General features: G+C 47.9%; 11 non-coding genes and 2 pseudogenes across 11 annotated transcripts; all 13 read right to left on the bottom strand.

Moving 5' to 3' along the window:
* Positions 1-582: 582 nt before the first annotated feature.
* Positions 583-773, bottom strand: LOC141189917 (U2 spliceosomal RNA). The gene has a single exon (XR_012263957.1). It is a non-coding gene; the product is annotated as a U2 spliceosomal RNA (small nuclear RNA).
* Positions 774-1896: 1123 nt separating this feature from the next.
* Positions 1897-2087, bottom strand: LOC141189918 (U2 spliceosomal RNA). The gene has a single exon (XR_012263958.1). It is a non-coding gene; the product is annotated as a U2 spliceosomal RNA (small nuclear RNA).
* Positions 2088-3207: 1120 nt separating this feature from the next.
* Positions 3208-3398, bottom strand: LOC141189919 (U2 spliceosomal RNA). The gene has a single exon (XR_012263959.1). It is a non-coding gene; the product is annotated as a U2 spliceosomal RNA (small nuclear RNA).
* A 1126-nt stretch (positions 3399-4524) lies between these two features.
* Positions 4525-4715, bottom strand: LOC141189920 (U2 spliceosomal RNA). Its single transcript, XR_012263960.1, has one exon. It is a non-coding gene; the product is annotated as a U2 spliceosomal RNA (small nuclear RNA).
* Positions 4716-5835: 1120 nt separating this feature from the next.
* LOC141189921 (U2 spliceosomal RNA) lies at positions 5836-6026 on the bottom strand. Its single transcript, XR_012263961.1, has one exon. It is a non-coding gene; the product is annotated as a U2 spliceosomal RNA (small nuclear RNA).
* Positions 6027-7147: 1121 nt separating this feature from the next.
* LOC141185767 (U2 spliceosomal RNA) lies at positions 7148-7355 on the bottom strand (annotated as a pseudogene).
* A 5565-nt stretch (positions 7356-12920) lies between these two features.
* LOC141186069 (U2 spliceosomal RNA) lies at positions 12921-12998 on the bottom strand (annotated as a pseudogene).
* Positions 12999-14119: 1121 nt separating this feature from the next.
* Positions 14120-14310, bottom strand: LOC141189922 (U2 spliceosomal RNA). The gene has a single exon (XR_012263962.1). It is a non-coding gene; the product is annotated as a U2 spliceosomal RNA (small nuclear RNA).
* Positions 14311-15430: 1120 nt separating this feature from the next.
* On the bottom strand, positions 15431-15621 carry LOC141186678 (U2 spliceosomal RNA). The gene has a single exon (XR_012260934.1). It is a non-coding gene; the product is annotated as a U2 spliceosomal RNA (small nuclear RNA).
* Positions 15622-16741: 1120 nt separating this feature from the next.
* On the bottom strand, positions 16742-16932 carry LOC141189923 (U2 spliceosomal RNA). Its single transcript, XR_012263963.1, has one exon. It is a non-coding gene; the product is annotated as a U2 spliceosomal RNA (small nuclear RNA).
* A 1120-nt stretch (positions 16933-18052) lies between these two features.
* LOC141186690 (U2 spliceosomal RNA) lies at positions 18053-18243 on the bottom strand. The gene has a single exon (XR_012260945.1). It is a non-coding gene; the product is annotated as a U2 spliceosomal RNA (small nuclear RNA).
* A 1120-nt stretch (positions 18244-19363) lies between these two features.
* LOC141189924 (U2 spliceosomal RNA) lies at positions 19364-19554 on the bottom strand. Its single transcript, XR_012263964.1, has one exon. It is a non-coding gene; the product is annotated as a U2 spliceosomal RNA (small nuclear RNA).
* Positions 19555-20675: 1121 nt separating this feature from the next.
* LOC141189925 (U2 spliceosomal RNA) lies at positions 20676-20866 on the bottom strand. Its single transcript, XR_012263965.1, has one exon. It is a non-coding gene; the product is annotated as a U2 spliceosomal RNA (small nuclear RNA).
* Positions 20867-21607: the final 741 nt, after the last annotated feature.

Genomic DNA, 21607 nt, shown 5'->3' on the forward strand with positions numbered 1-21607 from the left:
ATCAACCAAACTTTTTGGGTTGGTTTCTCTTTTATAGTCTGCAGGCATTAAATGAAAGAAGTCAGTGTTCCAGCAGAGGGAGACAACATTTCAGAAAAGGCATTGTAGCAAACCAAAAAAGAAATTTTAAGCGCAGCAGAGTAACCAGCTCACATACCTGTTAGCTCAGGTGAGTTTAAAAGGCTGCTGTTGATAACAAGGGCATTTGCTAAATAGATGGTGTGTGTGCAACAATATACTGAAAGGTCAATTATATTGTGCAGCTTATCTCACCACCTGTAGTTATTTAGGTGAAAGCTCCAAAATGCTTGCCTAATATGTCTGTTTATCCAAAAGGAAGTATAGAGGGAGAGCTAGATAGATAGCATTGCATTACATTACATTACATGGCAATGCAATGCACAGTTGCTGAAGTTGAACCAAAATGAGCTTGTCATCTGGCTTCTGCAACTTTTAACATGAAAAATCCAATGAGGAGAAGAAAAGCAAAGCCAAAGAGTCCATCCCAAAATCCGACAAACAAGCAAAATGAACAAAAAGCATTGAATTCAATTCTTTCTGATTTTAGAAACTGCATTAAAGAAGGGGTGCACCGGTCCTGGAGATACTGCAATACCAGGTCAATGCGTGGAGTGGACAGAGCAAGCTCTTTTTCCATCTCCCTGTTCTAAAAATCCATTTAATATATGGTCCCCAGATAGGGGACGTATCAGATATTAAACTGATAAGAACAGATACTACACTTGATCTTAGCCAAAAGGCCGAGAAGCGATAACCAGAATTGGTTTCCGACTACGGTGCCACCCAAGGATTCTGAAAAGTCCATTTGTGGAGATGGCCACCTGGACTCCCGTTAAGAAGACATGCTGTCAACCTCTAGATCCCTCACATGCCTGCACTTTTCGGCTTGCTGCTGCTGCAATCCACGCGTTTTAGATCTGCATAACTCCACCTCTTTTAGCACAGTACCCTCAACCCCCGGCTGTTCCCACCCGCCTCAACACCGTTGGAAGGGAGGAGAACCAATTAAGGCGGGGGGGGGGGGGTGGAACGAGCAGCTGTCTACCCTTAGCAGGAGGGTTGCTGATTAATTACCTCTCCTGCTGCTGCTGCTGCTGGCTGTCCAGCAGCAGACTGAAGGTGGCTGCTGCTGTGCGCAGGTATATAAAGGCTCAGAGCCTATTATGACACGCGCAGCCAGCGTTCCATTGCCACATTCCGTCTACTGCAGGCGGGATACCTGGATGGCTGAATGTCACTGAGAAGCTCACAGAGACCGCCATAAGCAACAGTTTAAAAGAATGCCACAGACTAATCAACCAAACTTTTTGGGTTGGTTTCTCTTTTATAGTCTGCAGGCATTAAATGAAAGAAGTCAGTGTTCCAGCAGAGGGAGACAACATTTCAGAAAAGGCATTGTAGCAAACCAAAAAAGAAATTTTAAGCGCAGCAGAGTAACCAGCTCACATACCTGTTAGCTCAGGTGAGTTTAAAAGGCTGCTGTTGATAACAAGGGCATTTGCTAAATAGATGGTGTGTGTGCAACAATATACTGAAAGGTCAATTATATTGTGCAGCTTATCTCACCACCTGTAGTTATTTAGGTGAAAGCTCCAAAATGCTTGCCTAATATGTCTGTTTATCCAAAAGGAAGTATAGAGGGAGAGCTAGATAGATAGCATTGCATTACATTACATTACATGGCAATGCAATGCACAGTTGCTGAAGTTGAACCAAAATGAGCTTGTCATCTGGCTTCTGCAACTTTTAACATGAAAAATCCAATGAGGAGAAGAAAAGCAAAGCCAAAGAGTCCATCCCAAAATCCGACAAACAAGCAAAATGAACAAAAAGCATTGAATTCAATTCTTTCTGATTTTAGAAACTGCATTAAAGAAGGGGTGCACCGGTCCTGGAGATACTGCAATACCAGGTCAATGCGTGGAGTGGACAGAGCAAGCTCTTTTTCCATCTCCCTGTTCTAAAAATCCATTTAATATATGGTCCCCAGATAGGGGACGTATCAGATATTAAACTGATAAGAACAGATACTACACTTGATCTTAGCCAAAAGGCCGAGAAGCGATAACCAGAATTGGTTTCCGACTACGGTGCCACCCAAGGATTCTGAAAAGTCCATTTGTGGAGATGGCCACCTGGACTCCCGTTAAGAAGACATGCTGTCAACCTCTAGATCCCTCACATGCCTGCACTTTTCGGCTTGCTGCTGCTGCAATCCACGCGTTTTAGATCTGCATAACTCCACCTCTTTTAGCACAGTACCCTCAACCCCCGGCTGTTCCCACCCGCCTCAACACCGTTGGAAGGGAGGAGAACCAATTAAGGCGGGGGGGGGGTGGAACGAGCAGCTGTCTACCCTTAGCAGGAGGGTTGCTGATTAATTACCTCTCCTGCTGCTGCTGCTGCTGGCTGTCCAGCAGCAGACTGAAGGTGGCTGCTGCTGTGCGCAGGTATATAAAGGCTCAGAGCCTATTATGACACGCGCAGCCAGCGTTCCATTGCCACATTCCGTCTACTGCAGGCGGGATACCTGGATGGCTGAATGTCACTGAGAAGCTCACAGAGACCGCCATAAGCAACAGTTTAAAAGAATGCCACAGACTAATCAACCAAACTTTTTGGGTTGGTTTCTCTTTTATAGTCTGCAGGCATTAAATGAAAGAAGTCAGTGTTCCAGCAGAGGGAGACAACGTTTCAGAAAAGGCATTGTAGCAAACCAAAAAAGAAATTTTAAGCGCAGCAGAGTAACCAGCTCACATACCTGTTAGCTCAGGTGAGTTTAAAAGGCTGCTGTTGATAACAAGGGCATTTGCTAAATAGATGGTGTGTGTGCAACAATATACTGAAAGGTCAATTATATTGTGCAGCTTATCTCACCACCTGTAGTTATTTAGGTGAAAGCTCCAAAATGCTTGCCTAATATGTCTGTTTATCCAAAAGGAAGTATAGAGGGAGAGCTAGATAGATAGCATTGCATTACATTACATTACATGGCAATGCAATGCACAGTTGCTGAAGTTGAACCAAAATGAGCTTGTCATCTGGCTTCTGCAACTTTTAACATGAAAAATCCAATGAGGAGAAGAAAAGCAAAGCCAAAGAGTCCATCCCAAAATCCGACAAACAAGCAAAATGAACAAAAAGCATTGAATTCAATTCTTTCTGATTTTAGAAACTGCATTAAAGAAGGGGTGCACCGGTCCTGGAGATACTGCAATACCAGGTCAATGCGTGGAGTGGACAGAGCAAGCTCTTTTTCCATCTCCCTGTTCTAAAAATCCATTTAATATATGGTCCCCAGATAGGGGACGTATCAGATATTAAACTGATAAGAACAGATACTACACTTGATCTTAGCCAAAAGGCCGAGAAGCGATAACCAGAATTGGTTTCCGACTACGGTGCCACCCAAGGATTCTGAAAAGTCCATTTGTGGAGATGGCCACCTGGACTCCCGTTAAGAAGACATGCTGTCAACCTCTAGATCCCTCACATGCCTGCACTTTTCGGCTTGCTGCTGCTGCAATCCACGCGTTTTAGATCTGCATAACTCCACCTCTTTTAGCACAGTACCCTCAACCCCCGGCTGTTCCCACCCGCCTCAACACCGTTGGAAGGGAGGAGAACCAATTAAGGCGGGGGGGGGGAGGGGGTGGAACGAGCAGCTGTCTACCCTTAGCAGGAGGGTTGCTGATTAATTACCTCTCCTGCTGCTGCTGCTGCTGGCTGTCCAGCAGCAGACTGAAGGTGGCTGCTGCTGTGCGCAGGTATATAAAGGCTCAGAGCCTATTATGACACGCGCAGCCAGCGTTCCATTGCCACATTCCGTCTACTGCAGGCGGGATACCTGGATGGCTGAATGTCACTGAGAAGCTCACAGAGACCGCCATAAGCAACAGTTTAAAAGAATGCCACAGACTAATCAACCAAACTTTTTGGGTTGGTTTCTCTTTTATAGTCTGCAGGCATTAAATGAAAGAAGTCAGTGTTCCAGCAGAGGGAGACAACGTTTCAGAAAAGGCATTGTAGCAAACCAAAAAAGAAATTTTAAGCGCAGCAGAGTAACCAGCTCACATACCTGTTAGCTCAGGTGAGTTTAAAAGGCTGCTGTTGATAACAAGGGCATTTGCTAAATAGATGGTGTGTGTGCAACAATATACTGAAAGGTCAATTATATTGTGCAGCTTATCTCACCACCTGTAGTTATTTAGGTGAAAGCTCCAAAATGCTTGCCTAATATGTCTGTTTATCCAAAAGGAAGTATAGAGGGAGAGCTAGATAGATAGCATTGCATTACATTACATTACATGGCAATGCAATGCACAGTTGCTGAAGTTGAACCAAAATGAGCTTGTCATCTGGCTTCTGCAACTTTTAACATGAAAAATCCAATGAGGAGAAGAAAAGCAAAGCCAAAGAGTCCATCCCAAAATCCGACAAACAAGCAAAATGAACAAAAAGCATTGAATTCAATTCTTTCTGATTTTAGAAACTGCATTAAAGAAGGGGTGCACCGGTCCTGGAGATACTGCAATACCAGGTCAATGCGTGGAGTGGACAGAGCAAGCTCTTTTTCCATCTCCCTGTTCTAAAAATCCATTTAATATATGGTCCCCAGATAGGGGACGTATCAGATATTAAACTGATAAGAACAGATACTACACTTGATCTTAGCCAAAAGGCCGAGAAGCGATAACCAGAATTGGTTTCCGACTACGGTGCCACCCAAGGATTCTGAAAAGTCCATTTGTGGAGATGGCCACCTGGACTCCCGTTAAGAAGACATGCTGTCAACCTCTAGATCCCTCACATGCCTGCACTTTTCGGCTTGCTGCTGCGGCAATCCACGGGTTTTAGATCTGCATAACTCCACCTCTTTTAGCACAGTACCCTCAACCCCCGGCTGTTCCCACCCGCCTCAACACCGTTGGAAGGGAGGAGAACCAATTAAGGCGGGGGGGGGGTGGAACGAGCAGCTGTCTACCCTTAGCAGGAGGGTTGCTGATTAATTACCTCTCCTGCTGCTGCTGCTGCTGGCTGTCCAGCAGCAGACTGAAGGTGGCTGCTGCTGTGCGCAGGTATATAAAGGCTCAGAGCCTATTATGACACGCGCAGCCAGCGTTCCATTGCCACATTCCGTCTACTGCAGGCGGGATACCTGGATGGCTGAATGTCACTGAGAAGCTCACAGAGACCGCCATAAGCAACAGTTTAAAAGAATGCCACAGACTAATCAACCAAACTTTTTGGGTTGGTTTCTCTTTTATAGTCTGCAGGCATTAAATGAAAGAAGTCAGTGTTCCAGCAGAGGGAGACAACGTTTCAGAAAAGGCATTGTAGCAAACCAAAAAAGAAATTTTAAGCGCAGCAGAGTAACCAGCTCACATACCTGTTAGCTCAGGTGAGTTTAAAAGGCTGCTGTTGATAACAAGGGCATTTGCTAAATAGATGGTGTGTGTGCAACAATATACTGAAAGGTCAATTATATTGTGCAGCTTATCTCACCACCTGTAGTTATTTAGGTGAAAGCTCCAAAATGCTTGCCTAATATGTCTGTTTATCCAAAAGGAAGTATAGAGGGAGAGCTAGATAGATAGCATTGCATTACATTACATTACATGGCAATGCAATGCACAGTTGCTGAAGTTGAACCAAAATGAGCTTGTCATCTGGCTTCTGCAACTTTTAACATGAAAAATCCAATGAGGAGAAGAAAAGCAAAGCCAAAGAGTCCATCCCAAAATCCGACAAACAAGCAAAATGAACAAAAAGCATTGAATTCAATTCTTTCTGATTTTAGAAACTGCATTAAAGAAGGGGTGCACCGGTCCTGGAGATACTGCAATACCAGGTCAATGCGTGGAGTGGACAGAGCAAGCTCTTTTTCCATCTCCCTGTTCTAAAAATCCATTTAATATATGGTCCCCAGATAGGGGACGTATCAGATATTAAACTGATAAGAACAGATACTACACTTGATCTTAGCCAAAAGGCCGAGAAGCGATAACCAGAATTGGTTTCCGACTACGGTGCCACCCAAGGATTCTGAAAAGTCCATTTGTGGAGATGGCCACCTGGACTCCCGTTAAGAAGACATGCTGTCAACCTCTAGATCCCTCACATGCCTGCACTTTTCGGCTTGCTGCTGCTGCAATCCACGCGTTTTAGATCTGCATAACTCCACCTCTTTTAGCACAGTACCCTCAACCCCCGGCTGTTCCCACCCGCCTCATCACCGTTGGAAGGGAGGAGAACCAATTAAGGCGGGGGGGGGGGTGGAACGAGCAGCTGTCTACCCTTAGCAGGAGGGTTGCTGATTAATTACCTCTCCTGCTGCTGCTGCTGCTGGCTGTCCAGCAGCAGACTGAAGGTGGCTGCTGCTGTGCGCAGGTATATAAAGGCTCAGAGCCTATTATGACACGCGCAGCCAGCGTTCCATTGCCACATTCCGCCTACTGCAGGCGGGATACCTGGATGGCTGAATGTCACTGAGAAGCTCACAGAGACCGCCATAAGCAACAGTTTAAAAGAATGCCACAGACTAATCAACCAAACTTTTTGGGTTGGTTTCTCTTTTATAGTCTGCAGGCATTAAATGAAAGAAGTCAGTGTTCCAGCAGAGGGAGACAACGTTTCAGAAAAGGCATTGTAGCAAACCAAAAAAGAAATTTTAAGCGCAGCAGAGTAACCAGCTCACATACCTGTTAGCTCAGGTGAGTTTAAAAGGCTGCTGTTGATAACAAGGGCATTTGCTAAATAGATGGTGTGTGTGCAACAATATACTGAAAGGTCAATTATATTGTGCAGCTTATCTCACCACCTGTAGTTATTTAGGTGAAAGCTCCAAAATGCTTGCCTAATATGTCTGTTTATCCAAAAGGAAGTATAGAGGGAGAGCTAGATAGATAGCATTGCATTACATTACATTACATGGCAATGCAATGCACAGTTGCTGAAGTTGAACCAAAATGAGCTTGTCATCTGGCTTCTGCAACTTTTAACATGAAAAATCCAATGAGGAGAAGAAAAGCAAAGCCAAAGAGTCCATCCCAAAATCCGACAAACAAGCAAAATGAACAAAAAGCATTGAATTCAATTCTTTCTGATTTTAGAAACTGCATTAAAGAAGGGGTGCACCGGTCCTGGAGATACTGCAATACCAGGTCAATGCGTGGAGTGGACAGAGCAAGCTCTTTTTCCATCTCCCTGTTCTAAAAATCCATTTAATATATGGTCCCCAGATAGGGGACGTATCAGATATTAAACTGATAAGAACAGATTTTTTATTTTTTTTTTTTTTGATTGAATATATCTTTTATTAGCACAAAAAATAAGTTAACAGACAGTGTACAGTGCCGCAGCCCCGTACACACAGAATTCTACATCATATTTACATAGCATGAGGATATGACGCACTAACTAGACACATCACACCCCTATGCTACACAAAACACTCAATCTGAAAGAAAAAGCATGTCAATCAATACAGTACGACGAACCGTGATAGGGGATGGGGATTGGGAAAAAGGGGATGGGGAAGGGAAAATCACAGGCCCGAAGCTTTATTGAAAGACAAGACACATAAGGGGAGAGGGGGAGGAGGGGTTTAGTCCTCATCCTCGTCCTCCGGACCGTCCACGATGTAATAGTCTCTGAGCAGGCTGTGGATCAGCCTGCGGCAGTCCTGGATGGACATCCTCTCCCTCCTCAAGATGAGCCGGTTCCTGGCGACCCAAACGGCATCCTTGAAGCAGTTCATAAGGCGCCAAGCCTCCTGGATGGCTCCGACGGTATGAACCCCAGGGAAGAGTCCGTAAAGCACAGAATGGTGCGATAGGCTCGCCCTGGGGACAGAGTTCCTCAGGTCGTCCTCAAGGGCAGTCAACAGGCGCTGTGCAAATCCGCAGTCCCAAAAAGTGTGCAAAGATGTTTCCTCCACGAAGGGGCACCTTGGGCAGTACCGGGTCTTGCACAGGTTCCGGGCATGCATGAATGACCGGACGGGCAGTCCGCCCTGAATCGCCATCCACGACAAGTCCTTGTGCCCGTTGGTCAGCCTGTCAGACGACACATTTGTCCACACAGTCTCCAGCGTGTCCTGGTGAAGTCCTGTGATATTCTCCACGTCATCCTTGGCTCTGATGAGCTTGTGGATAGTTTTGGGCTTCCACAAGTCGGGCTTGAGTCCCTCCAGTTGATGTTCCCCCACAAATCGAACGACGTCTCCGTAGAACCATGGCGTCGTCCAGTTGTAGGGGAAGGAGCTGTCCCACTTGTCCCAGCCGAGTCGCCTCCAAAGAGGAAGCAGGAAGAAGCGAGACATGGACCTGCCCGCGGAGCCATTCTTGACTTGCAAAGTCCGGCGGACACAATCACACACAAAAGAGGATCGCAGGAGGGTGGGGATATCTGGAACGCCCTTCCCACCCTTGCGAGGCTCCTTGTACATGACGGCCCGCCTGACTCTGTCCATCTTGGATCCCCAGACAAAGTGAAACACTGTCCTGGTAATGGCCCTGCACACAGTGACGTGTGGGGGCCAGGCCTGCGCCGTGTACTGCAAGACGGGCAGGACCTCATTACGCAGGACGAGTGCCTTACCCTCACAAGTGAGGTGTCTGAGGCTCCAGAGTCCGATCCGTTGCTTCACCTTGGCCAAGCGTTCTTGCCAGGACTTGAGGGCCGCTCCTTCCTTCCCGAACCAGACTCCCAGCACCTTGAGGAAATCCGGTTGAATGTTGAAGGGGAAGGGGGCGGAGGAGGCCGGCTGCCAATCCCCGAAGAGCATGGCTTCCGACTTCCTGCAGTTGACTTTGGCCCCTGAAGCCCGGCCGAACCTCTCACACGTCTGGACGAGGGCGTCGACTGAACCACGATCAGCGCAGAAGACGGTGACGTCGTCCATGTAGAGCGAGCACTTGACCTCGTGTCGTCCCGGACCCGGTGCGGTGATCCCTCTGATCTCTCCATTCTGCCGGATAGCCTCTGCGAAGAGTTCTATAACACAAACAAAAAGAAGAGGTGATAGAGGGCAGCCTTGTCTGACCCCAGAGAGGACAGGGAAGGGGTCAGTCTTCCAGCCGTTCACCAACACCGAGCTGTGGATATCAAAATACATCAGACGGACATACGAACAAAACATGTTACCCAAACCTAACCGGTGCAGAGCTCGGCCCATGAACTCGTGGGAAACCCGGTCGAAGGCCTTCTCCTGATCCAAGGAGACCAGGGCCGCGTGTGCGCGGCGGACCTTGATGTACTCGACCGTGTCCCGCACGAGAGCGAGGCTGTCTGCGATGCGACGTCCAGGGATGCCGCAGGTCTGGTCCGGGTGGATGATCCGTCCGATGACCATCTTAAGTCGTGTCGCCATCGTCTTGGCCAGGATCTTGTAGTCCACGTTGAGCAGAGTGATGGGACGCCAATTCCTCAGGTCGCACCTCTCTCCCTTCCGCTTGTACAGGATCGTGACCATTCCTTCCCTCAAAGATGGAGGCATTCTACCCTCCACCACCATCTCCTCGTACAGGTCCAACAGGTCCGGACAGATGAGGTCTCCCAGCGCTACATAGAGCTCCGCTGGAAGACCATCACTGCCCGGGGTCCTGCCGGTCCTAAAGGATTTAGCGGCAGAGAGCAATTCGCCCACCATCAGAGGTTTGTCCAAGGCTGCCGTGCCTGCAGGATCAAGATGGTTAGTGATACCTGACAGGAACTTATCAGCAGCGTTGGGGTCGGTAGTCTTGTGGGAGTAGAGTTCGCTGTAGAAGTCTCTGACGACCCTCATCACGTCCTCCTTCCCACGTCGCATGTTTCCGCTCTCGTCTCGCAGCTCGTTCAGGGGCGTGTGACCGGCATGAAGTTTCCTGAAAAAGAATGAGTTACATTTCTCACCCTTCTCCAGATTCTCCACTTTGGAACGGAAGACGATTCGCTTGGACTCCTCCTCAAAGTGCCTTTTCAGGCTCTTCTTGGTCTCCTCCAGCTCCTCCCTCACGTCCCAGCCGCAGTGAAGAAGGTCCTGCAGCGATCGCAGCTCGCGCTGCAGCCCTCTGAAGTCCCTCCTCTTCTCACACGCCTGTTGTCGACCCTTGGCCTGAAAGAAACAGCGAAACTCAAGTTTAACATATTCCCACCAATCAGAGACTGTTTGGAAGCTACCCTTGTAGGACTGCCACATTGCGTAGGCTGCTCTCAGCTCCTCCACGACTTCATCCTGAGCCAGCAGAGCACAATTCAGCTTCCAGGAGCCGGGGCCGGATGGAAAACCATCGCCGAGGACACCTTGTAAGTGAATGGCTCTGTGGTCGGAGAAGAAGCAGGGGACCATCGAGTGCCTACTCTGCCTGACTGCCCGAGTGGTGAACACAAAGTCAATCCTGGAGCGGAGTGAGCCATCGGGTCGGCTCCACGAATAGTTCGTGGAGCCTCTCCCCATGGAGCCCACCACGTCCTGAAGAGAGGCCTCGGTTACCATCTCGATGAGCAGCTTGGACGTGATGTCCAACTTGGCAGATGTGCCAGAACTACGACCATCCTCCTCGATGGGGCAGTTGAAATCCCCGGCCATCACTAAGGTCCTGGTGGTGGCAAGCTGAAGCCGCAGGGTCTGGAAAAGCTCCAAACGCTCATTCTTCAGTGGGGACGCATACACGTTGATGAACCTGACAGGTTCTCCCGCCCAGTTGCCATCTGCAACAAGAGCCCTGCCGCAGATGAGCTCCTGGACGGACTCAAGCGTGAATGCGCCCCCCCTGATCAGAATTGCGACCCCCGCAGACTTGCAGTCACCCCCACCGGACCAGTAGGATGGACCGTGGGACCACTCCCTGGCCAGATGTTTGAAGGACCTAGAGGAGGGAAGGGAACATTCCTGCAACATATAAACATCACACAACTGGGAAGTAAGGAAGGCATAAATAGTCTGACGTCTGAACTTGTCCTTGATGCTCCTGACATTAATGGAAAATAAGTTAATATTAGCCATCATGTAGGGAAAAAAAGAAAAAGTTAGCGCAGGCAATACACCTTAGTTACCATTCCGGTCGGGTGGTCCCTCGTCGGTGTTGACTGCTGGTGACGGGATCACCAGCAGGCCCTCTTCCTCCATCTGGTCAAGCAGCGCGGCCTCGATCTCGGCGACCACCAGTTCCTCCTCTTCTGGCTCGGCCACCAGGGTCTCAACCATGTGCTCCATCTCTTCTGGCTCAGGGAGGGTATCCTCCTTTTCGCCTACGAAATCCAGAATCTTCTTTTTGGAGGATTCAGTAGCAGGGCTGTCCTCCACCTTCCTCTTTCCCCGGGTTGGAACTGGGGAGACAAGAAGGGGAAAATCCTCCTCGGAATAGATAGCGGCGGGTGGAGGAAAGGTTAATTCCACCGCTACCATGGTCTGGGGAGGGAGAGTGGCTGCCGGGGCAGGGGAAAGGACACCTGCTGAGGAGTAGGGGAAGGAGGAAGAGGAAGTGGAATCCTCAGCAGGGGTGGCCGGGGTGGGGGGGGATTGGACGGGGGTGGCAGGGGGAGGGATCGAGAGAGGGGTGACAGAACTCTTACCCTCCTTTGACTTTTTCTTCTGCTTCAGAGCTGCTGCGACCGTCGCTGGGGCTTTGGCCACCGACTCCTTGACCGCTTTGGCCTTGGTCGTCTCGGCTTTGGCCGCTGGGGCCTTGGTCGTCGCGTCCTTGACCTTCACAGGCCTGGTCGTCGGGGCCTTGTCCTCCGGAGCTGGGGTCGTCGCAACCACCGATGCCCAGGATCTCTCACGCTTGGGGCAATCCTTGTACAGATGAGCCGCCAGCCCACACAGGTTGCAGGACGTCTTCTTCGGGCAGTCCTTCGAGCTGTGTCCCGTCACTCGACAAATCCTGCAGGCATCCTCCTTGCAGTCCTTCATCTCGTGGCCGTTCTTGCCGCATCTCCTGCAGTTCCGCGGCATGTCCGGGTAATAGATGAGGCCGTAGGAGTTGCCCAGGGAGAATGTCGGGGGCAGGTGCCGAAGTCCGTCTGAGTACGCCAGGTCCCTGTGAAGTCTAACGGTCACCGACCACTTACCTGTCCAGAAGCCGAGTCCATTCAGGATGTGAGAGGGTTCCTTCACAACCAAACAGAAGCGTCTCAGGAAGGTACAGATGTCTTGGCCTGGGGTGTGCGGGTTTCGCATGGAGACCGTGATCCTCCTTTCGTCCCTCTGGATAGGGCAGCTACCTGTAAAGGCAGAGAAAGAATTATCCGGTCCTTTTGCGCTTACCATTTCCCAGAACCTCCTGCAGGTGTTCACAGTGGCGAAGGTGACGAAGAAGATCCCCGTCAAGAAGGTCTGGATGCTGAGGGTGTCCGACCTGGAGAAGCCTCGATCCAGCAGCATCTTCTGGCAGAACACGTCCGAGGACATGTCCCGCACCCTCCCATCCACTTCCTTCAGCTTCAGGGCCACCGTCTGCCGCATCCATGGCTCCAGGGCTGGAGCTTCGTGGCGGGGCTTCTGGGGTCCCTTCTGCTGGCCAGTCGTGGAGGCAGAGTCCTTGGGGTCAGAATCGGCTCCTGGCTGGGCCCTCCTGGCTGTCCCCTGCTCCAGGCTCTTCTTTTCGGCCTTCCTCGCAGCGCTTGCCATGGCTTTCCTCCTGCAGTTACTTCTTGGAGCTGGATCTGGAACTCTTCCCGGAATGGGTGGAGCTATGCAGATTCTTCTCCCGTCGTGTTCTGGACAAATTCCCCGAAAGGTCTTTGTCTCGATGATTTTCTTCCTCGAAGATTCCACAGGACAGCCCGATTCTTCTCCGAGTCTTCGTCTTTTTCTGGATTCTTTAGAGCTTCTTCCTCCCACCGATATCCGCCTTCCTTCTCCGATGTCAGCTGGGCTCCGAAGCTCTTCTCCTTCCGAGTTCGATCGCTCTCGTCAAGTGTAGATCGTAGCTCTTGTGTTCTTAAAAGAACAGATACTACACTTGATCTTAGCCAAAAGGCCGAGAAGCGATAACCAGAATTGGTTTCCGACTACGGTGCCACCCAAGGATTCTGAAAAGTCCATTTGTGGAGATGGCCACCTGGACTCCCGTTAAGAAGACATGCTGTCAACCTCTAGATCCCTCACATGCCTGCACTTTTCGGCTTGCTGCTGCTGCAATCCACGCGTTTTAGATCTGCATAACTCCACCTCTTTTAGCACAGTACCCTCAACCCCCGGCTGTTCCCACCCGCCTCAACACCGTTGGAAGGGAGGAGAACCAATTAAGGCGGGGGGGGGGGTGGAACGAGCAGCTGTCTACCCTTAGCAGGAGGGTTGCTGATTAATTACCTCTCCTGCTGCTGCTGCTGCTGGCTGTCCAGCAGCAGACTGAAGGTGGCTGCTGCTGTGCGCAGGTATATAAAGGCTCAGAGCCTATTATGACACGCGCAGCCAGCGTTCCATTGCCACATTCCGTCTACTGCAGGCGGGATACCTGGATGGCTGAATGTCACTGAGAAGCTCACAGAGACCGCCATAAGCAACAGTTTAAAAGAATGCCACAGACTAATCAACCAAACTTTTTGGGTTGGTTTCTCTTTTATAGTCTGCAGGCATTAAATGAAAGAAGTCAGTGTTCCAGCAGAGGGAGACAACGTTTCAGAAAAGGCATTGTAGCAAACCAAAAAAGAAATTTTAAGCGCAGCAGAGTAACCAGCTCACATACCTGTTAGCTCAGGTGAGTTTAAAAGGCTGCTGTTGATAACAAGGGCATTTGCTAAATAGATGGTGTGTGTGCAACAATATACTGAAAGGTCAATTATATTGTGCAGCTTATCTCACCACCTGTAGTTATTTAGGTGAAAGCTCCAAAATGCTTGCCTAATATGTCTGTTTATCCAAAAGGAAGTATAGAGGGAGAGCTAGATAGATAGCATTGCATTACATTACATTACATGGCAATGCAATGCACAGTTGCTGAAGTTGAACCAAAATGAGCTTGTCATCTGGCTTCTGCAACTTTTAACATGAAAAATCCAATGAGGAGAAGAAAAGCAAAGCCAAAGAGTCCATCCCAAAATCCGACAAACAAGCAAAATGAACAAAAAGCATTGAATTCAATTCTTTCTGATTTTAGAAACTGCATTAAAGAAGGGGTGCACCGGTCCTGGAGATACTGCAATACCAGGTCAATGCGTGGAGTGGACAGAGCAAGCTCTTTTTCCATCTCCCTGTTCTAAAAATCCATTTAATATATGGTCCCCAGATAGGGGACGTATCAGATATTAAACTGATAAGAACAGATACTACACTTGATCTTAGCCAAAAGGCCGAGAAGCGATAACCAGAATTGGTTTCCGACTACGGTGCCACCCAAGGATTCTGAAAAGTCCATTTGTGGAGATGGCCACCTGGACTCCCGTTAAGAAGACATGCTGTCAACCTCTAGATCCCTCACATGCCTGCACTTTTCGGCTTGCTGCTGCTGCAATCCACGCGTTTTAGATCTGCATAACTCCACCTCTTTTAGCACAGTACCCTCAACCCCCGGCTGTTCCCACCCGCCTCAACACCGTTGGAAGGGAGGAGAACGAATTAAGGCGGGGGGGGGGTGGAACGAGCAGCTGTCTACCATTAGCAGGAGGGTTGCTGATTAATTACCTCTCCTGCTGCTGCTGCTGCTGGCTGTCCAGCAGCAGACTGAAGGTGGCTGCTGCTGTGCGCAGGTATATAAAGGCTCAGAGCCTATTATGACACGCGCAGCCAGCGTTCCATTGCCACATTCCGTCTACTGCAGGCGGGATACCTGGATGGCTGAATGTCACTGAGAAGCTCACAGAGACCGCCATAAGCAACAGTTTAAAAGAATGCCACAGACTAATCAATCAAACTTTTTGGGTTGGTTTCTCTTTTATAGTCTGCAGGCATTAAATGAAAGAAGTCAGTGTTCCAGCAGAGGGAGACAACGTTTCAGAAAAGGCATTGTAGCAAACCAAAAAAGAAATTTTAAGCGCAGCAGAGTAACCAGCTCACATACCTGTTAGCTCAGGTGAGTTTAAAAGGCTGCTGTTGATAACAAGGGCATTTGCTAAATAGATGGTGTGTGTGCAACAATATACTGAAAGGTCAATTATATTGTGCAGCTTATCTCACCACCTGTAGTTATTTAGGTGAAAGCTCCAAAATGCTTGCCTAATATGTCTGTTTATCCAAAAGGAAGTATAAAGGGAGAGCTAGATAGATAGCATTGCATTACATTACATTACATGGCAATGCAATGCACAGTTGCTGAAGTTGAACCAAAATGAGCTTGTCATCTGGCTTCTGCAACTTTTAACATGAAAAATCCAATGAGGAGAAGAAAAGCAAAGCCAAAGAGTCCATCCCAAAATCCGACAAACAAGCAAAATGAACAAAAAGCATTGAATTCAATTCTTTCTGATTTTAGAAACTGCATTAAAGAAGGGGTGCACCGGTCCTGGAGATACTGCAATACCAGGTCAATGCGTGGAGTGGACAGAGCAAGCTCTTTTTCCATCTCCCTGTTCTAAAAATCCATTTAATATATGGTCCCCAGATAGGGGACATATCAGATATTAAACTGATAAGAACAGATACTACACTTGATCTTAGCCAAAAGGCCGAGAAGCGATAACCAGAATTGGTTTCCGACTACGGTGCCACCCAAGGATTCTGAAAAGTCCATTTGTGGAGATGGCCACCTGGACTCCCGTTAAGAAGACATGCTGTCAACCTCTAGATCCCTCACATGCCTGCACTTTTCGGCTTGCTGCTGCTGCAATCCACGCGTTTTAGATCTGCATAACTCCACCTCTTTTAGCACAGTACCCTCAACCCCCGGCTGTTTCCACCCGCCTCAACACCGTTGGAAGGGAGGAGAACCAATTAAGGCGGGGGGGGGGTGGAACGAGCAGCTGTCTACCCTTAGCAGGAGGGTTGCTGATTAATTACCTCTCCTGCTGCTGCTGCTGCTGGCTGTCCAGCAGCAGACTGAAGGTGGCTGCTGCTGTGCGCAGGTATATAAAGGCTCAGAGCCTATTATGACACGCGCAGCCAGCGTTCCATTGCCACATTCCGTCTACTGCAGGCGGGATACCTGGATGGCTGAATGTCACTGAGAAGCTCACAGAGACCGCCATAAGCAACAGTTTAAAAGAATGCCACAGACTAATCAACCAAACTTTTTGGGTTGGTTTCTCTTTTATAGTCTGCAGGCATTAAATGAAAGAAGTCAGTGTTCCAGCAGAGGGAGACAACGTTTCAGAAAAGGCATTGTAGCAAACCAAAATAGAAATTTTAAGCGCAGCAGAGTAACCAGCTCACATACCTGTTAGCTCAGGTGAGTTTAAAAGGCTGCTGTTGATAACAAGGGCATTTGCTAAATAGATGGTGTGTGTGCAACAATATACTGAAAGGTCAATTATATTGTGCAGCTTATCTCACCACCTGTAGTTATTTAGGTGAAAGCTCCAAAATGCTTGCCTAATATGTCTGTTTATCCAAAAGGAAGTATAGAGGGAGAGCTAGATAGATAGCATTTCATTACATTACATTACATGGCAATGCAATGCACAGTTGCTGAAGTTGAACCAAAATGAGCTTGTCATCTGGCTTCTGCAACTTTTAACATGAAAAATCCAATGAGGAGAAGAAAAGCAAAGCCAAAGAGTCCATCCCAAAATCTGACAAACAAGCAAAATGAACAAAAAGCATTGAATTCAATTCTTTCTGATTTTAGAAACTGCATTAAAGAAGGGGTGCACCGGTCCTGGAGATACTGCAATACCAGGTCAATGCGTGGAGTGGACAGAGCAAGCTCTTTTTCCATCTCCCTGTTCTAAAAATCCATTTAATATATGGTCCCCAGATAGGGGACGTATCAGATATTAAACTGATAAGAACAGATACTACACTTGATCTTAGCCAAAAGGCCGAGAAGCGATAACCAGAATTGGTTTCCGACTACGGTGCCACCCAAGGATTCTGAAAAGTCCATTTGTGGAGATGGCCACCTGGACTCCCGTTAAGAAGACATGCTGTCAACTTCTAGATCCCTCACATGCCTGCACTTTTCGGCTTGCTGCTGCTGCAATCCACGCGTTTTAGATCTGCATAACTCCACCTCTTTTAGCACAGTACCCTCAACCCCCGGCTGTTCCCACCCGCCTCAACACCGTTGGAAGGGAGGAGAACCAATTAAGGCGGGGGGGGGGTGGAACGAGCAGCTGTCTACCCTTAGCAGGAGGGTTGCTGATTAATTACCTCTCCTGCTGCTGCTGCTGCTGGCTGTCCAGCAGCAGACTGAAGGTGGCTGCTGCTGTGCGCAGGTATATAAAGGCTCAGAGCCTATTATGACACGCGCAGCCAGCGTTCCATTGCCACATTCCGTCTACTGCAGGCGGGATACCTGGATGGCTGAATGTCACTGAGAAGCTCACAGAGACCGCCATAAGCAACAGTTTAAAAGAATGCCACAGACTAATCAACCAAACTTTTTGGGTTGGTTTCTCTTTTATAGTCTGCAGGCATTAAATGAAAGAAGTCAGTGTTCCAGCAGAGGGAGACAACGTTTCAGAAAAGGCATTGTAGCAAACCAAAAAAGAAATTTTAAGCGCAGCAGAGTAACCAGCTCACATACCTGTTAGCTCAGGTGAGTTTAAAAGGCTGCTGTTGATAACAAGGGCATTTGCTAAATAGATGGTGTGTGTGCAACAATATACTGAAAGGTCAATTATATTGTGCAGCTTATCTCACCACCTGTAGTTATTTAGGTGAAAGCTCCAAAATGCTTGCCTAATATGTCTGTTTATCCAAAAGGAAGTATAGAGGGAGAGCTAGATAGATAGCATTGCATTACATTACATTACATGGCAATGCAATGCACAGTTGCTGAAGTTGAACCAAAATGAGCTTGTCATCTGGCTTCTGCAACTTTTAACATGAAAAATCCAATGAGGAGAAGAAAAGCAAAGCCAAAGAGTCCATCCCAAAATCCGACAAACAAGCAAAATGAACAAAAAGCATTGAATTCAATTCTTTCTGATTTTAGAAACTGCATTAAAGAAGGGGTGCACCGGTCCTGGAGATACTGCAATACCAGGTCAATGCGTGGAGTGGACAGAGCAAGCTCTTTTTCCATCTCCCTGTTCTAAAAATCCATTTAATATATGGTCCCCAGATAGGGGACATATCAGATATTAAACTGATAAGAACAGATACTACACTTGATCTTAGCCAAAAGGCCGAGAAGCGATAACCAGAATTGGTTTCCGACTACGGTGCCACCCAAGGATTCTGAAAAGTCCATTTGTGGAGATGGCCACCTGGACTCCCGTTAAGAAGACATGCTGTCAACCTCTAGATCCCTCACATGCCTGCACTTTTCGGCTTGCTGCTGCTGCAATCCACGCGTTTTAGATCTGCATAACTCCACCTCTTTTAGCACAGTACCCTCAACCCCCGGCTGTTTCCACCCGCCTCAACACCGTTGGAAGGGAGGAGAACCAATTAAGGCGGGGGGGGGGTGGAACGAGCAGCTGTCTACCCTTAGCAGGAGGGTTGCTGATTAATTACCTCTCCTGCTGCTGCTGCTGCTGGCTGTCCAGCAGCAGACTGAAGGTGGCTGCTGCTGTGCGCAGGTATATAAAGGCTCAGAGCCTATTATGACACGCGCAGCCAGCGTTCCATTGCCACATTCCGTCTACTGCAGGCGGGATACCTGGATGGCTGAATGTCACTGAGAAGCTCACAGAGACCGCCATAAGCAACAGTTTAAAAGAATGCCACAGACTAATCAACCAAACTTTTTGGGTTGGTTTCTCTTTTATAGTCTGCAGGCATTAAATGAAAGAAGTCAGTGTTCCAGCAGAGGGAGACAACGTTTCAGAAAAGGCATTGTAGCAAACCAAAATAGAAATTTTAAGCGCAGCAGAGTAACCAGCTCACATACCTGTTAGCTCAGGTGAGTTTAAAAGGCTGCTGTTGATAACAAGGGCATTTGCTAAATAGATGGTGTGTGTGCAACAATATACTGAAAGGTCAATTATATTGTGCAGCTTATCTCACCACCTGTAGTTATTTAGGTGAAAGCTCCAAAATGCTTGCCTAATATGTCTGTTTATCCAAAAGGAAGTATAGAGGGAGAGCTAGATAGATAGCATTTCATTACATTACAATACATGGCAATGCAATGCACAGTTGCTGAAGTTGAACCAAAATGAGCTTGTCATCTGGCTTCTGCAACTTTTAACATGAAAAATCCAATGAGGAGAAGAAAAGCAAAGCCAAAGAGTCCATCCCAAAATCTGACAAACAAGCAAAATGAACAAAAAGCATTGAATTCAATTCTTTCTGATTTTAGAAACTGCATTAAAGAAGGGGTGCACCGGTCCTGGAGATACTGCAATACCAGGTCAATGCGTGGAGTGGACAGAGCAAGCTCTTTTTCCATCTCCCTGTTCTAAAAATCCATTTAATATATGGTCCCCAGATAGGGGACGTATCAGATATTAAACTGATAAGAACAGATACTACACTTGATCTTAGCCAAAAGGCCGAGAAGCGATAACCAGAATTGGTTTCCGACTACGGTGCCACCCAAGGATTCTGAAAAGTCCATTTGTGGAGATGGCCACCTGGACTCCCGTTAAGAAGACATGCTGTCAACCTCTAGATCCCTCACATGCCTGCACTTTTCGGCTTGCTGCTGCTGCAATCCACGCGTTTTAGATCTGCATAACTCCACCTCTTTTAGCACAGTACCCTCAACCCCCGGCTGTTCCCACCCGCCTCAACACCGTTGGAAGGGAGGAGAACCAATTAAGGCAGGGGTGGGAGTGGAAAGAGCAGCTGTCTACCCTTAGCAGGAGGGTTGCTGATTAATTACCTCTCCTGCTGCTGCTGCTGCTGGCTGTCCAGCAGCAGACTGAAGGTGGCTGCTGCTGTGCGCAGGTATATAAAGGCTCAGAGCCTATTATGACACGCGCAGCCAGCGTTCCATTGCCACATTCCGTCTACTGCAGGCGGGATACCTGGATGGCTGAATGTCACTGAGAAGCTCACAGAGACCGCCATAAGCAACAGTTTAAAAGAATGCCACAGACTAATCAACCAAACTTTTTGGGTTGGTTTCTCTTTTATAGTCTGCAGGCATTAAATGAAAGAAGTCAGTGTTCCAGCAGAGGGAGACAACGTTTCAGAAAAGGCATTGTAGCAAACCAAAAAAGAAATTTTAAGCGCAGCAGAGTAACCAGCTCACATACCTGTTAGCTCAGGTGAGTTTAAAAGGCTGCTGTTGATAACAAGGGCATTTGCTAAATAGATGGTGTGTGTGCAACAATATACTGAAAGGTCAATTATATTGTGCAGCTTATCTCACCACCTGTAGTTATTTAGGTGAAAGCTCCAAAATGCTTGCCTAATATGTCTGTTTATCCAAAAGGAAGTATAGAGGGAGAGCTAGATAGATAGCATTGCATTACATTACATTACATGGCAATGCAATGCACAGTTGCTGAAGTTGAACCAAAATGAGCTTGTCATCTGGCTTCTGCAACTTTTAACATGAAAAATCCAATGAGGAGAAGAAAAGCAAAGCCAAAGAGTCCATCCCAAAATCCGACAAACAAGCAAAATGAACAAAAAGCATTGAATTCAATTCTTTCTGATTTTAGAAACTGCATTAAAGAAGGGGTGCACCGGTCCTGGAGATACTGCAATACCAGGTCAATGCGTGGAGTGGACAGAGCAAGCTCTTTTTCCATCTCCCTGTTCTAAAAATCCATTTAATATATGGTCCCCAGATAGGGGACGTATCAGATATTAAACTGATAAGAACAGATACTACACTTGATCTTAGCCAAAAGGCCGAGAAGCGATAACCAGAATTGGTTTCCGACTACGGTGCCACCCAAGGATTCTGAAAAGTCCATTTGTGGAGATGGCCACCTGGACTCCCGTTAAGAAGACATGCTGTCAACCTCTAGATCCCTCACATGCCTGCACTTTTCGGCTTGCTGCTGCTGCAATCCACGCGTTTTAGATCTGCATAACTCCACCTCTTTTAGCACAGTACCCTCAACCCCCGGCTGTTCCCACCCGCCTCAACACCGTTGGAAGGGAGGAGAACCAATTAAGGCGGGGGGGGGTGGAACGAGCAGCTGTCTACCCTTAGCAGGAGGGTTGCTGATTAATTACCTCTCCTGCTGCTGCTGCTGCTGGCTGTCCAGCAGCAGACTGAAGGTGGCTGCTGCTGTGCGCAGGTATATAAAGGCTCAGAGCCTATTATGACACGCGCAGCCAGCGTTCCATTGCCACATTCCGTCTACTGCAGGCGGGATACCTGGATGGCTGAATGTCACTGAGAAGCTCACAGAGACCGCCATAAGCAACAGTTTAAAAGAATGCCACAGACTAATCAACCAAACTTTTTGGGTTGGTTTCTCTTTTATAGTCTGCAGGCATTAAATGAAAGAAGTCAGTGTTCCAGCAGAGGGAGACAACGTTTCAGAAAAGGCATTGTAGCAAACCAAAAAAGAAATTTTAAGCGCAGCAGAGTAACCAGCTCACATACCTGTTAGCTCAGGTGAGTTTAAAAGGCTGCTGTTGATAACAAGGGCA

This window comes from Phyllobates terribilis, unplaced genomic scaffold (genome assembly GCF_046119375.1).
Source record: "Phyllobates terribilis strain yellow unplaced genomic scaffold, ASM4611937v1 Scaffold_40__1_contigs__length_11209783, whole genome shotgun sequence".
Taxonomy (NCBI): Eukaryota; Metazoa; Chordata; class Amphibia; order Anura; family Dendrobatidae; genus Phyllobates; species Phyllobates terribilis.